The 16,892-nt window shown below is 47.3% G+C and overlaps 1 pseudogene; it reads left to right on the plus strand.

Annotated features, from left to right (window-relative positions):
- The first annotated feature begins 663 nt into the window (after positions 1-663).
- On the plus strand, positions 664-6,123 carry LOC123930615 (annotated as a pseudogene).
- Positions 6,124-16,892: the final 10,769 nt, after the last annotated feature.

Genomic DNA, 16,892 nt, shown 5'->3' on the forward strand with positions numbered 1-16,892 from the left:
TAGTAATGACACAGGGTGGGGAGGATATCTCTGTCCCTGGAATAAGGGGCAACAAAGAGCCAGGAGGGACTCACACAGGCATGTGCCCATGAATGGGGTGTGGACCATGTCACAGGAAAACAGAGAAGTCCTTGGAGGCTGTGACAGAAAGAGAGCCCACACTCCAGGTCCAAGAGAGGGTCTGTGTTCCCTTCCCTATTTGCTTCTTTTTCTCCTCTGGGCTCATTGCCTCCGTGACCTCGACTTGAGCCATTCAGAGACATCACACGAGTGTCTGCACTGACATGAGCTCCCCAGCACAGCAGGAACCCATGTCCTCTGAAGCAGCTCTGGGTCTGGGGACCCATCCATGGTGAGGACCAGTGTTGTGGAGATGAAGGAGACCCATGGGGGAGACTTGGGAGGGAAGGACCTCCCCTGGTCTCCTCACCTGATTGGGCATCTCAGGGAGCCTTATTCTTCCCTCCCTGCTCCGTCATGGACACCAGAGCCAGGCTAGGCCTCTGGGCAGGGGTTGTTTGGCTTCCTATTGTCATATCCTACGTACATGACAACCCCATGATAGGACAACTACCTCTGAGCACCACACCCTCTATGTCTGCCTATCCTGTGGGCATTGTGGTCTCACCCTCTGCACAGCAAGGGTATGAGAGACGAAACACCATGACCCCCACCTTCATGGCCCTGCTCTGTCTCAGTGAGATCTGAGCAGGGAAAGGGACGCCTTAATGTGGGAAGAAGCCACCCCACCTCAGCCAAGCCCTGGTCTGTCAGAGATCCCAGGCTCAGGAGGCTCTTGGGGAGGAGGGGGTTCTGCTAGGATTCAGGGCAAACCTCTCATAGGGACTATCTTCCAGGGCTGAGTGTAGACCTCAGGACCCAAGTACAAGCAGGTGAGTTTGTCCCCAAAGGTCCCAGTCCTACCTCCTCACTAAGGACAGGGGTCACCCAACAGGCATTAGGGGATGGAGACCAGCAGTTCTGGGCTGACCCAGGGGGCACTTCTGGGGGTTTGGGGTTGAGCTGGGACCTGGAGGTGGGAAATGTCTGTGTTCCAGCCTCTGTTTCCTTCCAGGGATCCTCCCCAAACCCGCCATCTGGGCTGAGCCCCAGCTCTGTGATGCCCTGTGGCACTGGTGTGACGATCTGGTGTCAAGGGGGCCTGGAGGCCCAGGAGTACCACCTGCATAAAGAGGGTGACTCATGGAACTGGGACTCACAGAAGCCACTGGAGTCTGGGGACAAGGCCAACTTCTCCATCACATACATGACAGATGTATATGCAGGAAGATACCGCTGTGACTATGAATGTCCCAATAACTGGTCAGAGTACAGTGATCACCTAGACCTGGTGGTGACAGGTGGGAGCCCATTCAGGGTCCCAGCCCCAGACTCTGTCCTCAGGAAGGGAGTCAGCTCTCAGGTGTCTCCCTCTTTCAGCCCAGCCTGGAGATACCTTGGGGGTCTGAGCCCGATTTAACACCACCCCCTCCTCCTCTCCTAGGATCCCATGACCAACCCAGCCTCTCAGCCCTGCCCAGCCCTGTCGTGACCTCAGGAAGGATCGTGACCCTCCAGTGTGCCTCAAGGCTGGGATTCCACAGGTCCCTCCTGATGAAGGAAGGAGAAGGCCAGCCCTCCTGGACCCTGAACTCCCAGCCAGCCCCCCGTGGGGAGACCTAGGCCCTGTTCCCTGTGGGCCCCGTGACACCCAGGCTCAGGTGGACATTTCAATGCTACAGCTATTACAGCAACACCCCTCATGTGTGGTCGGACCCCAGTGACCTCCTAGAGCTGCGGGTCTAAGATGAGAAAGTCTGACTGTTGCCCCATCTGTGTTTTGAGGCACCAGACAGGTTAACAGGGACTCTGCAGCCAGGGCGGCCCCAATGAGAGGGTGGGTGAGGGAACCACAGGGACTCACAGGTCAGAGTCATGGAGGGTGACGGACTGTGAGACCCGGGGGTCAGGGCTAGAGAAGGAAGGTTTGGGGAGAAGCAGCCCCTGCCATTCTTGGCTGGTCTCTTCCAGGTGTGTCAGGGAAGCCCTTCGTCCTGACCCAGCAGGGCCCTGTCTTGACCTCTGGACAGAGCCTGACCCTCCAGTGTCGCTCTGATGTCAGCTACGACAATTCGCTCTTTCCAAGGAGGGGGCACCTGACCCTCCCCGGCAGCGTGGCCGGCAGACCCAGGCTGGACTCCCTGGGGCAGACTTTCCCCTGGGCCCTGTGAGAACCTTCCAAGGGGGCTGGTACACGTGCTATGGTGGACACACGCTCTCCTCTGAGTGGTCGGCCCCCAGTGACCCCCTGGACATCCTGCTTGCAGGTGAGGGCTTATAGCATTAGTCAGGACCCCAGACTCTGCTGAGGTCCTCCCTGGGGTGCCCCAGGTGGTGGTGGCTGGGACCAGGCGTGGGGGGTTCCCGGGGAGGGAGAGACAGAGAGAGACGGGGGATGGGAAGGGGAAGACTCGGAGGACACAGACAGACACAGTTCAGAACGAGGGCTGGACAGTCCCTCACCCTCCCTTTCTCTCTCTAGGACAGCTGCCCTACACCCCCTCCCTCTCAGTGCAGCTGGGACCCACAGTGGTCCCAGGAGAGAATGTGACCCTGCTGTGTGAGTCACAGAGCTCTGTGGACACCTTCCTTCTGTCCAAGGAGGGGGCAACCGATCCCCTGCTGCATCTTAGATCACAGTACAGTGTTGGGCAGCACCAGGCTGAATTCCCCATGAGTCCTGTGACCTCAGCCCACAGGGGGACCTACATACAGGTGCTATGGCTCCACCAGCACCTCCCCCTACCTGTTGTCCCAGCCCAGTGACCCCCTGGAGCTCCTGATCTCAGGTGAGAGTCGCTGACCCTGTCCCCTCTGTGTCCCAACATTGCTTCAGGGCCCTGTGTCCACGAGGGTTCTGGTCTAGGATGGCAGTGAGGGGTTCCAAGGGAACGTCAGCAGAAGGGTCCACCCCTCACAGTGCAGGAGGGAAACAGGGTCTTCCCACCCTTGCCTGTACCTCGCCTCCAGCTCCAGAATTGTCCCGGTGGAGGCGGACATTTGGGGCCACAGGCACATGAGGAGGAAGAGTTTCAGCAGCGATAAGGAGTCAGGGGAAGCTCCAGCTCACTGCCCCACACCCCTGTCTTTTCCCCAGGACCTTCTGTGGGTCCCGGCCCCACAACCACAGGGCCAGGCTCAGCTGACAGTGAGTCACAGGGGCTGCTGTCCAGGGACTTTTCTTCTTGGCTTTCAGAGATGCCAGGGGGACCTAGGGACTCCAGCATCTCTGAGGCTGGTCGAGGGGAGCTGGGGTGGTCATGGCAGGGGGAGGGGGAGGGGCAGAGTGGGAGAGGTGCATCCAGGTGCAGTGGGGAGTCCTGCAGGATCCGTACCTCACCCTTGCTGACCCCAGAAGGCTCTGAGGGTGAGTGAGGGTCTCTGTCAGCCTTAGTGGGCGGGTCCATGGGGAGCGGAGGCTGAGCTGCCCCCTCAGTTCAGGGTCCTCCGGAGGTGCTGGCTGGCACATGCCCCTCCCTGTGTGGGCCTCAGTTTCCCCAAGTGTAAAGGAGAGAGTCGTGGACCAGAGTAGATTTCCCGTCAGACCATGACTCTGATCCTGGGAGAGGAGGGCTCATGGGGAAGACCCCCAGGGAGTGATCTATGGGTCCTTTCGCAGCCATGACAGCGACATTGTACGGGGAGGGGAGGGAGGACAATGGCTGGGAACATTCGGGTAATAAGGGGAATCTGGAAGGACTCTCAGCTCCAGAAGAAGATGCAGAGACAGGCTGTGCCCCAGATGGGGAGCCCAGAACTGCGAGCTGGTGTCTGCACAGGGGACAGCATGAGCAAAACACAGGAAACCCACAGTTGGTTTCCAGTCCCAGCCCTGCCACCTCCATGCTGGGCGACCTGAGACACATGAATGACCTCTCTATGTCTCAGTTTTCACTCTGTGGCGTGGGCGGGAAGGGCAGCAATCATCTGCTGGGTGATCGTTGATGGGTACAGAGCTGAGTGCACAGAGCCCAGCAGGTGCCTGGCACACAGTAGGAGCTCAGTTAAATGGCATCACTGGCTCATTCATGGTGTAGCTCCTGCCCAAGGTCCCCACTGGTACCTGTACGTCCTCATCGCGGCCTCGGTGGCCTTCGTCCTGCTGCTCGGCCTCCTCGTCCTCCTCCGGGTTCGACACCAGCATTGGGGCAAAGGCAGGAAGTCAGGTAAGAAGAAAAGGGGGTGACGGGCTCCAGGGGTGGTGGCTGCCCTGTGGGCTGAATGTGGATGGGTTCAGGACAGTGGTCAGAGGGAAACCAGAGTAGTCAGAAAGGCCAGCGTAGAAGGACACTTGTGCAGAACCTCAACCCAGAGAACCTAGAAAGAAACCCCCAGGTCAGCCCCCACGTGCCAGTTGAAGGTTTTTCCCTCTTTCAATCTGGGGAGATGGAGAAACACAGACAGTATGTGTGAAGGGCGCCTTTCCCTGGAATCACATGGTTGGGGGTGGGGGTCGTACCCTCCCAGCCCAGCGCAAAACTGATTCCAAACATCCTGCAGGGGCTGCAGACCCGGACCCCAAGGTCAGAAGCCTGCACGACAGGTAACTCCTGCCCCCAGTCCCCCAGAATCCCACCACCTGCACCCACTATGCCCCCCTAACACCCTGTCTCCTCCCCAGCTCCAGCCCAGCCCCTGCCGCCCAGGAGGAGAGCCTCTGTGAGAGGAAGGGGTCCGCCCTGGGGGTGGGGTTGGGTAGGAGTTGGGGACTGAATTCCACAGGCCCCTCAGCCCACTGCTGAATCCACGGGATGGCAGATGCCCTATCTGAGAGCAGGGCGGTGTCTATAGCGCTGAGAAGAGGGCTCAGGGGACCTTGCCAAGAGACACACCCCGTTCTGTCCCAGCAGATGTTGCCATGCAAGACACTCAGCCTGAAGAGGGTTTAGATCTGGACCATTGGGTGAGACTCCCAGCCCTCGTGCAGACCCCAGGGTCCTTGTGGTGCCAAACTGACGCCAGTGGACACTTCCAGGTCCTCACAGTAGTGTCCCGCAGGGGCCCTCATGCTCCTTGGGTACCCAGGATCAGCCCACTGTGACCTTGTGGGGCCTCCTCTGTGCTCCCCTTGTCTGGCTCCCCACCACTGTCTGACTTCTGCTTGTTGGGGTGCATGCCCATGTCTCAAGAGGGTGCATGAAGAAATGATTCTCCCACTAGTCACTAAGTCCCTTCATTCATTCAGCCAGAAAAAGGCACAGGGAGCCCACCTAGTGCCAGGCCCCACCTAGTGCTGCTGGCATAGCTGTGTACAAATCTGACCACCCTCCATGAGTTCACTTTGTGGATGGCGTACAATATGCATGGAAGTGGGCAGCATCCTCAAGGGCAACGTGTGGCCAAGGAAAATAAAGCAGGGTAGAGAGTATCAGGTGCAAAGGTCCTGAGGAAACAACATGCTTTATCTGGAGCATGGCCCATGCAGGTGCAACCACATTAGCAAGAAACACTGTCCAGAATAGAACCACATGAGCAAGAAACACTGTCCAGAATGAGCAAGAAACACTGTCCAGAATAGAATCAGAGCCAGAGTTGAATCACACACCCCAAAGGCTCAGGAAGCCCCTGGAGAGCTCGCCTGACCTAATGAGCAGGAAAGTTTGAAGCATCGCTCTGGCAACCATGGGGAAAATTGTCTGAGGTGTTTGAGGGGAATCAAGGAGACAAACCTCCCCCTCACTGTCTGTCCACAGCAGAACACGCAAGATGAAGACCCCCAAGGACCAACGTAGGCCCAGGTGAGCTAGTCAAGATCAAGACTCAGGTGGGGACTTGCCACTTCTCCTTCCCCTGTGTCGGAGGGATTGCTGGACTGGAAGTACAGACAAGCAGAGGAAAACAGGGTCAGGTGGGTCCCTTCTTCTCCAAGTGTCCAGGCTCCCCCTCCTCAATCACAAACCTCCCCTTGCTTTCCCACTTGCTGCATCTGACACCCCCCAGGATGTGACCTACGCCCAGCTGCACCACTTGACCCTCAGACAGGAGACAAGTGCATCCCCTCCCTCCCAATCAGGGGATCCCCCAGCAGAGCCCAGTGTGTATACTGCTCTGGCCATGCACTAGCCCAAGAGGGGCCCAGACCCCACACTCCACGGAGGGGAAACATAGGGACCCTGGAAGGCACAGGAGCTGCCCACAGTGGGTGCTACCTAATGACGACCCCAGCCAGCCTGGACTCTTCACATGGACCAGTAAGAACTGCGGGACCCTCTGGGAGTCACTGATTCTGCAATCAAAGATAGTAATACCCCTAAACTTTGGAAATCAAAGCAACAGACTTCTCAATTGCCCATGAATGAAATGAGAAAATCCAAATGGAAATGAGAGAATGTTTACACTGAAGGACAATGTAGATGTTACACATCAAACCTATGAAATGGGAAAATAAGAACCAAGACCCAATGTATTCGAACAGAAAAAGCCTAAAATAATTAATGACAGAATCTATTCTATCGAGAATTTGGAAAAAGAATAGCAAGTTATTCCAAACAAAGGTAGAAGGAGGAAAATAATAAAGACAAGACATAGCTAGTAATGAGGACAAATTTAAAAATAGAGAAAAATCAATGAAGCTGAAAGTGTTCCTTTTTGTAAGCAATGGTCACATTTATAAAGCTTAGCCACAAAACCAAGAGAAGAGAGAGAGGGAGGGAGGAGGTACACATCACCATTATTAGGATGGCGTCCCATCCTACAGACTTTAAATTTAGAATGGAACATTATTAACTCTTTTATGCTGATATGTGAGACATGTAGATGAAATGGATAAAATTCTCAAAATAGAAGCTACTACATTGATGGAGAAGTAGAAAATATGTATCACCTTATGAATACCTTGAATGCATTGACTGTGATCACACCATCCCCCATATGAAGTATGTGGAAACTGAGAGAAATCGAGAGCAGAGTGGTGGCCGTAAGGGCTGGACTGTGGAAATAGGGAGGTGTTGGTCAGGATTATAGTCAGAAGAACAAGGTCTTTACAGTTGTAAGACCCCAAGTTCTGGGGATCTCATGTACAGCATGATGACCACAGCTCATAACACCGTATCCTATTCTTGAATGTTGCGAAGAGAGTAGATCTAAATGTTCTCATCACATACAAGAAAGGCAGCTGTGGTATGGCAGGGAAGTGTGAGCTAATGGCATGGCAATAATCATTTTGTTATATTTGTGTCTGTTGAGGAAGCTTCATTGCCAATTTCCTCCAAACACTTACGCCCTTAGGAAACACACACATGCTTACACACACGCATACACACATGAATATACACACACCAAAATGACACAAACCTTTCCTGAGAATAAAAAGGGAGGAAGCAATATTGGATCAGGCCAGGGAACTGTGAACCCCAGAAACTGGCAAGGTAATTGCAGAATGAAAAAGGCATGGAAATTTCATTCATGTAAACCTAGACGTATATCTCTAAACAAAACGTTCACAAATAAGATCCAGCCATAGGACTCTACATCATGACCACACTGGATGTTGGGGGGAGGGGAGGAACAGAGTAGCTTAACTCAATCACTATCATCTGATACATTAACAGAATAAGTGAAAATGATCATCTCACAAACCAGAGGGAGGAGTATGGGGAGACTGGTGAAAAGCTGAAGAGGATTAAGACGTACCAACTTCCAGTTACATAGTAAATGAGCACCAGGGATGAAAATTACACTTTAGGGAATATAATCAGTAATCATTTTTGTGTGACACATGGTAATGGATTTCTTAGAGTGAGCACTGCCTAATGTATATAATTGCTAATTCACTATGACGGACACTTGAAACTAATATCATATGTTAACTATAATTCAGAATTTAAAAATGATGTACTATATGTTGGCTAATTGAACATAATAATAAAAATTTAAAAATGAAGAAATAATCTCAACAGATGCAGACAAAGCTTTTGATAAAACACACCGACAATTCATAATGCACACAAAAGCTCATCAGAAATAAAAGGGAGTTTCCAACAATTCATGAAGTCATGGTTAGCAATCAGCACCTGGCCTTCATCTTTAAAGGTGAGAACTTGACATCTTTCTCTCTGTGACGGGGATGATCCAAGTATGTTTCTTATGACCATTTGTATTCGGCACAGCATTCAGTTCACATAATTGGAGGTACCAACCAATCCTTACACCAGTTAGCATGGTAGAAATTAACAAGACAGGGAAACACAAATGTTCGAAAGGATGTGGAGAAAGGGGAGCCCTCCCACACTGTTGGTGGGAAGGCAAATTGGTTCAGCCACTTTAGGAAATAGTGTGGAGGTTCCTCAAAAAATTAAAAATAGAGCTACTGGGGTGCCTGGGTGGCTCAGTGGGTTAAAGCCTCTGCCTTTGACTCAGGTCATGATCCCAGGGTCCTGGGATCGAGCCGCACATCAGGCTCTCTGCTCAGCGGGGAACCTGCTTCTCCCCCTCTCTCTGCTTGCCACTCTGCCTACTGTGATCTCTGTCTGTCAAATAAATAAATAAAATCTTTAAAAAAATAAAATAAAAAAATAAAAATAGAGCTACCTTATGACCCAGCAATTGCACTGCTGGGTATTTACCCCAAAGTTACAGATGTAGTGAAAAGGAGGGCCATCTGTACTCCAATATTCATAGCCGTAGGACCTATTTAGCCAGAGCGACTCCATCTCGGTTAAATAGCCATTTTGTTGTTTGTGCAGTAAACTTAAATTGACCCTCCCCCCAGAGAAACTTACTTAAAAGCAAGTCCAGGAAACCAGTAAAATGTAGTCGGCTAGTTCTTGATAACAGAGCCCAGAATACAAGGACGAGTCAGGCCAGATGGAGACATCTAATCAGTGTGAAGTACTGTTTGTAACACTGAGAAGGTCTTGCCCAAACCAAAATGACTCCATCTTGGGAAGGATGACCATCTTATTATTCACACTGAATATGTTAACTGACTAAGCCTTCCCAAAAAGTACTGTTTGTAACAGTTCCTGGTATGGGGTAATTTTAAATAACAAGTCACCAGACCGGATGGAACTAGCCAATCAGCAAGAGATACATAAACCCAGTGGGTTGAGATACCAAGATACGGGTTGCAATTTTACCCAATATAAGGTAGCCTGTAAGACTGGGAGGGGTCGCTCTCTTTAGAGGTGGCCCTGACCGGTCAGTCGATTCTTGAGCCTGTAAACTGGGGGGTGGTCGCTCTCTTCGAAGATGACCCTAGCCGGTAAGTCTGACTTCTAATGCTTGGCATAAAATAGAGCTTTGTATAATTTTACTTTGTCTCAGTCTCATTCCTTTGATAACGGACCCTAACAATAGCACCAATGGCCACAGTCTCTAAACTGTGGAAAGAACCAAGATAACCTTCAATAGATGAATTCTTGCCTTTTTAATTGGTGTAAGGTGGTAACTCAATGTGGTTCTGATTTGAATTAATAAAATCTTGAAAAAAAACTGATGATGACTCGAGGAGATTATGCTGGGTGAAATAAGTCAAGCAGATAGAATCAATTATCATATGGTTTTGCTTACATGTGGAGCATAAGGAATAACATGGAGGACATTGGGAGATGGAGAGGAGAAGTGAGTGGGGGAAATTGGAGGGGGAGATGAACCATGAGAGACTGTGGACTCTGAGAAACAAACAGGGTTTGGGAGGGAAGGGGGTGGGGATGGGTGAGCCTGGTGGTGGGTATTCAGGAGGGCAGGGAACCCATGGAGCACTGCGTGTGGTGCATAAACAATGAATCTTGGGACACCAAAAAGAAATTAAAAAAAAAGAATACAGACTTTAAAAGCAAAATTCAGACATAGGATCTATACTAACTGAGACAAATGAGAACATATGCCTTTAATGATTTATATTGATTAGCTTTCTAAATTCAACAACAACAACAGTATTTGAGCACTTCTGTTGAATGGTAGATGCTGAGAATATGTGAAATATAATAAAACCATTTTTCCTCATCTAAAAAAAACTAATGATGGATTTATGCTGCTTAATTGAATTTAAATTTAAAAAATAAACCTGGTCTCTTCTAGACATGTGGATGGCTCTTACTTCTTTATTTGATCTGGTACCCTGTGTCCTTTGATTGGAGCACTAAGCCCATTTACTTCAGAGTCACTATTAAAGAAGATGTGGTCCATATATACAATGGAATATCACTCAGCCATCACAGAGGGTGAATAGCCAAATTTTGCATCAACATGGACAGGACTGGAGGAGATTATGCTGAGTGAAGTAGGTCAAGCAGAGAAAGTCAATGATCATGTGGTTTCACTCATATGTGGAACATAAGGAATAGCACAGAGGACATTGGGAGAAGGAAGGGGGAAAAGACAGGGGATAAATTGGAGGGGGAGATGAGCCATGAGAGACTCTGGACTCTGAGACACAAACTGAGGATTTTAGGGGGGGGTGGGTGACCCTGGTGGTGGGTATTCAGGAGGGCATGGACGGCATGGAGCACTGGGTGTTATACGCAAACAATGAATCATGGAACACTGCATCGAAAACTAATGATGTACCGTATGGTGACTAACATCACACAATTAAAAATGTTTTTAAAAATATGAACTTAGTGCCATTGTACTGCCTGTAACATCCTCTTTCTTTTTTTTTTTTAAAAGATTTTATTTATTTATTTGACAGACAGAGATCACAAGTAGGCAGAGAGGCAGGCAGAGAGAGAGGGGGAAGCAGGCTCCCCACTGAGTAGAGAGCCCGATGCGGGGCTCGATCCCAGGACCCTGGGATCATGACCTGAGCTGAAGGCAGAGGCTTTAACCCACTGAGCCACCCAGGTGCCCCTAACATCCTCTTTCTGCAGATTGTTTCTTAGCGGTCCATGTTATGTTTGGGCTCTCTCTTTGCTTACAGAATCCCCCTTAATATTTCTTGCAGGGCTGACTTGGTGGTCACATGTCCTCTCAGTATCTGTCTGTCCTGAAAATTCTTCACCTCTCCATCAGTTCTGCACGACAGCCTTGCTGGGTGAAGGATTCTTGGCTGCATATTCCTCTCATTTAGAACCTGAATGTGTCCCGCCTCCCCTTTCTGGCTTGCCAGGTCTCTGTGGACAGGTCTGATGTTGGTGTGATGTTTCTCTGTCCACAGGTGAGGATCCTCTTGTCCCAAACTGCTTTCAGGATTTTCTCTTTATCTCTGAAATTTGCGTTTCAGTATTATATGTTGGGGGTGTTTATCTATTTTTATATTAATTTGGGGAGGGGTCATCGCTAGCTCTTGGACACAAATGCTTGTTTCCTTTCCCAGGTTCAGGAAGTTCTCATCTCTGGTTGCTCAAATACACCTTCTGCCCCATCCCAGGTTCCAATAACTCTGACATCGGTTTATTTCATAACATCCCTGATTTCTCAAGGTCTGTCCTCATGAGCTGTTAGTTGTTTACCTCTCTTTCCTTCCTTCACACCAACTTGTCTTTTACCCCACTCACTGTATTTTCTGCCTCCTTTACCCTTGCTGTTAGAGCATCCAATTTCAGCAGCATCTGCTAGAGCATTTTTTAATTTTTTATTAATTTTTTATTTTTTATAAACATATATTGTAATTTTATCCCCAGGGGTACAGGTCTGTGATTGCCAGGTTTATACACTTCATACCACTCACCATAGCACATACCCTCCCCAATGTCCATAACCCCACCACCCTCTCCCAACCCCCCCCATGCCCCAACAATGCTCAGTTTGTTTTGTGAGATTAAGAGTCATTTATGGTTTGTCTCCCTCCCAATCCCATCTTGTTTCATTTATTCTTCTCCTATCCCCCTAACCCCCCATGTTGCATCTCCACTTCCTCAAATCAGGGAGATGATATGATACTTGTCATTCTCCGATTGACTTATTTCACTAAGCATGATACCCTCTAGTTCCATCCACGTCGTCGCAAATGGCAAGATTTCATTTCTTTTTTTTTCTTTTTTTTATTATATTTTAATTTAATTTAATTTTTTTTATTTGTTTATTTACAGCATAACAGTGTTCATTGTTTTGGCATCACACCCAGTGTTCCATGCAGTACGTGCCCTCCCTATTACCCACCACCTGGTTCCTCAACCTCCCACCCCCCCACCCCTTCAAAACCCTCTGGTTGTTTTTCAGAGTCCATAGTCTCTCATGGTTCATCTCCCCTTCCAGTTTCCCTCAACTCCCTCTCCTCTCCATCTCCCCATGTCCTCCATGTTATTTGTTATGCTCCACAAATAAGTGAGACCATATGATACTTGACTCTCTCTGCTTGACTTATTTCGCTCAGCATAATCTCTTCCAGTCCCGTCCATGTTGCTACAAAAGTTGGGTATTCATCCTTTCTGATGGAGGCATAATACTCCATTGTGTATATGGACCACATCTTCCTTATCCATTCATCCCTTGAAGGGCAATATGGTTCTTTCCACAGTTTGGCGACCATGGCCATTGCTGCTATAAACATTGGGGTACAGATGGCCCTTCTTTTCACTACATCTGTATCTTTGGGGTAAATACCCAGTAGTGCAATTGCAGGGTCATAGGGCAGCTCTATTCTTAATTTCTTCAGGAATCTCCACACTGTTCTCCAAAGTGGCTGCACTAACTTGCATTCCCACCAAGAGTGAAAGAGGGTTCCCCTTCCTCCACATCCTCTCCAACACACGTTATTTCCTGTCTTGCTAATTTTGGTCATTCTAACTGGTGTCAGGTGGTATCTCAATGTGGTTTTAATTTGAATCTTCCTGATGGCTAGTGATGATGAACATTTTTTCATGTGTCTGATAGCCATTTGCATGTCTTCGTTGGAGAAGTGTCTGTTCATATCTTCTGCCCATTTTTTGATATGATTATCTGTTTTGTGTGTGTTGAGTTTGAGAAGTTCTTTATAGATCCTGGATATCAACGTTTTGTCTGCACTGTCATTTGCAAATATCTTCTTCCATTCCGTGGGTTGCCTTTTTGTTTTCTTGACTGTTTCCTTTGCTGTGCAGAAGCTTTTGATCTCCCAAAAGTTCATTTTTGATTTTGTTTCCTTGGCCTTTGGAGACATATCCTGAAAGAAGTGGCTGTGGCTGATATCGAAGAGGTAACTGCCTATGTTCTCCTCTAGGATTCTGATAGATTCCTGTCTCATGTTGAGGTCTTTTACCCATTTCGAATTTATCTTTGTGTAAAGTGTAAGAGAATGGTTGAGTTTCATTCTTCTACATATCGCTGTCCAGTTTTCCCAGCACCATTTATTGAAGAGACTGTCTTTTTTCCATTGAATATTTTTTCCTGTTTTCTCGAAGATTATTTCACCATAGAGTTGAGGGTCCATATCTGGGCTCTCCACTCTGTTCCACTGGTCTATGTGTCTGTTTTTATGCCAGTACCATGCTGTCTTGGTGATCACAGCTTTGTAGTAAAGCTTGCAATCGGGTAACGTGATGCCGCCAGTTTTGTTTTTGTTTTTCAACACTTCCTTAGCAATTCAGGATCTCTTCTGATTCTACACAAATTTTAGGATTATTTGCTCCAAGCCTTTGAAAAATACCAGTGGAATTTTGATCGGAATGGCATTAAAAGTGTAGACTGCTCCAGGCAGTATAGACATTTTTTTTAAATATTTTATTTATTTATTTGACAGAGAGAGAGATCACAAGTAGATAGAGAGGCAGGCAGAGAGAGAGAGAGGGGGAAGCAGGCTCCCTGCTGAGCAGAGAGCACGATGCGGGGCTTGATCCCAGGACCCTGAGATCATGACCTGAGCCGAAGGCAGTGGCTTAACCCACTGAGCCACTCAGGCGCCCCCAGTATAGACATTTTAACAATGTTTATTCTTCCGATCCAAGAACATGGAACGGTCTTCCATCTTTTTGTGTCTTCTTCAATTTCTTTCATGAGTGTTCTGTAGTTCCTCGAATACAGATCCTTTACCTCTTTGGTGAGGTTTATTCCCAGGTATCTTATGGTTCTTGGTGCTATACTAAATGCAATCGATTCTCTAATTTGCCTTTCTGTATTTTCATTGTTAGTGTATAAGAAAGCCACTGATTTCTGTACATTGACTTTGTATCCTGCCACGTTACTGAATTGCTGTATGAGTTCTAGTAGTTTGGGGGTGGAGTCTTTGGGGTTTTCCATATAAAGAATCATGTCATCTGCAAAGAGAGAGAGTTTGACTTCTTCCTTGCCAATTTGGATACCTTTTATTTCTCTTTGTTGTCTGATTGCCGTTGCTAGGACTTCTAATACTATGTTGAACAAGAGTGGTGAGAGTGGGCATCCTTGTCGTGTAGGAATTGAGATCAGGAATCTCAACGGGAAGGCTGCAAGCTTTTTCCCATTGAGGATGATATTTGCTGTGGGTCTTTCATAGATAGATTTTATGAAGTTCAGGAATGTTCCCTCTATCCCTTTACTTTGAAGTGTTTTCATCAGGAACAGATGCTGGATTTTGTCAAATGCTTTTTCTGCATCAATTGAGAGGACCATGTGGTTCTTCTCTCTTCTCTTGTTGATCTGTTCTATCACATTGATTGATTTGCGAATGTTGAACCAACCTTGCAACCCAGGGATGAATCCCACCTGGTCATGGTGAATAATCTTTTTAATGTGCTGTTGGATCCTGTTTGCTAGGATCTTGTTGAGAATCTTAGCATCCATACTCATCAGTGATATAGGTCTGAAAATCTCCTTTTTGGTAGGGTCTTTGCCTGGTTTGAGGATCAGGGTAATGCTGGCTTCATAAAAAGAGTCTGGAAGTTTTCCTTCTGCTTCAATTTTTTGGAACAGCTTCAGGAGAATTGGTGTTATTTCTTCTTTGGAAGTTTGGTAGAATTCCCCAGGGAATCTGTCAGGTCCTGGGCTCTTGTTTTGGGGAGGTTTTTGATCACTGCTTCAATCTCGTTACTAGATATCAGTCTATTCAGGTTGTCAATTTCTTCCTGGTTCAATTTTGGGAGTTTGTAGTTTTCCAGGAATGCATCCATTTCATCTAGGTTGCTTAGCTTATTGGCATATAACTGTTGGTAATAATTTCTGATGATTGTTTCTATATCCTTGGAGTTAGTTGTGATCTATCCCTTTTCATTCATAATTTTATTAATTTGGGCTTTCTCTCTTTTCTTTTGGATTAGTGTGGCAAATGGTTTATCGATCTTATTGATTCTTTCAAAAAACCAGCTTCTAGTTTCATTGATACGTTCTACTGTATCTCTGGTTTCTACCTCATTGATCTCTGCTCTAATCTTGATTATTTCCCTTCTTGCGTGTGGAGTTGGTTTGATTTGTTGTTGATTCTCCAGTTCTTTCAGGTGTAGAGAGAGCTGGTGTATTCTGGATTTTTCAATGTTTTTGAGGGAGGCTTGGAGGGCTGTGTATTTCCCCCTTAGAACCGCCTTTGCTGTATTCCATAGGTTTTGGACCAAAGTGTCTTCATTCTCATTGGTTTCCATGAATTGTTTAAGTTCATCTTTGATCTCCTGGTTGATCCAAGCATTCTTAAGCAAGGTGGTCTTTAGCTTCCAGGTGTTTGAGTTCCTTCTGAACTTTTCCTTGTGATTGAGCTCCAGTTTCAAAGCATTGTGATCTGAGCATATGCAGGGAATAATGTCAGTCTTTTGGTATCGGTTGAGTCCTGCTTTGTGACCCAGTATGTGGTCTATTCTGGAGAAGGTTCCATGTGCACTTGAGAAGAATGAGTATTCGGTTGTTTTAGGGTGGAATGTTCTGTATACGTCGATGAGGTCCATCTGGTCCAATGTTTCATTCAATGCTCTTATTTCTTTATTAATTTTCTGCTTCGATGATCTGTTTATTTCTGAGAGAGGCATATTAAGATCTCCTACTATTATTGTATTCATATCAATATGACTCTTTATCTTGATTAATAGTTTCTTATGTAATTGGGTGCTCCCATATTGGGGGCATAGATATTCACAATTGTTAGATCATCTTGGCGGATAGTCCCTTTAAGAATTATGTAGTGTCCTTCTACTGGGTATTTACCCTAAAGATACAAACATAGTGATCCGAAGGGGCACGTGTACCCGAATGTTTATAGCAGCCATGTCTACAATAGCCAAACTATGGAAAGAACCTAGATGTCCATCAACAGATGAATGGATAAAGAAGATGTGGTATATATACACAATGGAATACTATGCAGCCATCAAAAGAAATGAAATCTTGCCATTTGCGACGACGTGGATGGAACTACAGGGTATCATGCTTAGTGAAATAAGTCAATTGGAGAAAGACAACTATCATATGATCTCCCTGATATGAGGACATGGAGAAGCAACATGGGGGGTTACGGGGATAGGAGAAGAATAAGTGAAACAAGATGGGATTGGGAGGGAGACAAACCATAAATGACTCTTAATCTCACAAATCAAACTGGGGGTTGCTGGGGGCAGGTGGGGTTGGGAGAGGGAGAGGTGGTTATGGACATTGGGGAGGGTATGTGCTATCGTGAGTGCTGTGAAGTGTGTAAACCTGGCGATTTTCAGACCTGTACCCCTGGGGATAAAAATACATTATATGTTTATAAAAAAAAATTGGAAGGGGAGGCGAACCATAAGAGACTATGGACTCTGAAAAACAACCTGAGGTTTTTGAAGGGTCAGGGGTGGGAGGTTGGGGGAACAGGTGGTGGGTAATAGGGAGGGCACGTTTTGCATGGAGCACTGGGTGTTGTGCAAACAATGAATACTGTTTCGCTGATAAAATAAATGAATTTAAAAAAAGAATTTTGTAGTGTCCTTCTGTATTTCTGACTAGAGTCTTTAGTTTAAAATCTAATTTATCTGATATGAGAATCACTACCCTGGCCTTCTTTTGAGGCCCATTGGCATGAAAGATGCTTCTCCATCCCT

The sequence above is a fragment of the Meles meles genome, chromosome 19 (genome assembly GCF_922984935.1).
Source record: "Meles meles chromosome 19, mMelMel3.1 paternal haplotype, whole genome shotgun sequence".
NCBI classification, from domain to species: Eukaryota; Metazoa; Chordata; class Mammalia; order Carnivora; family Mustelidae; genus Meles; species Meles meles.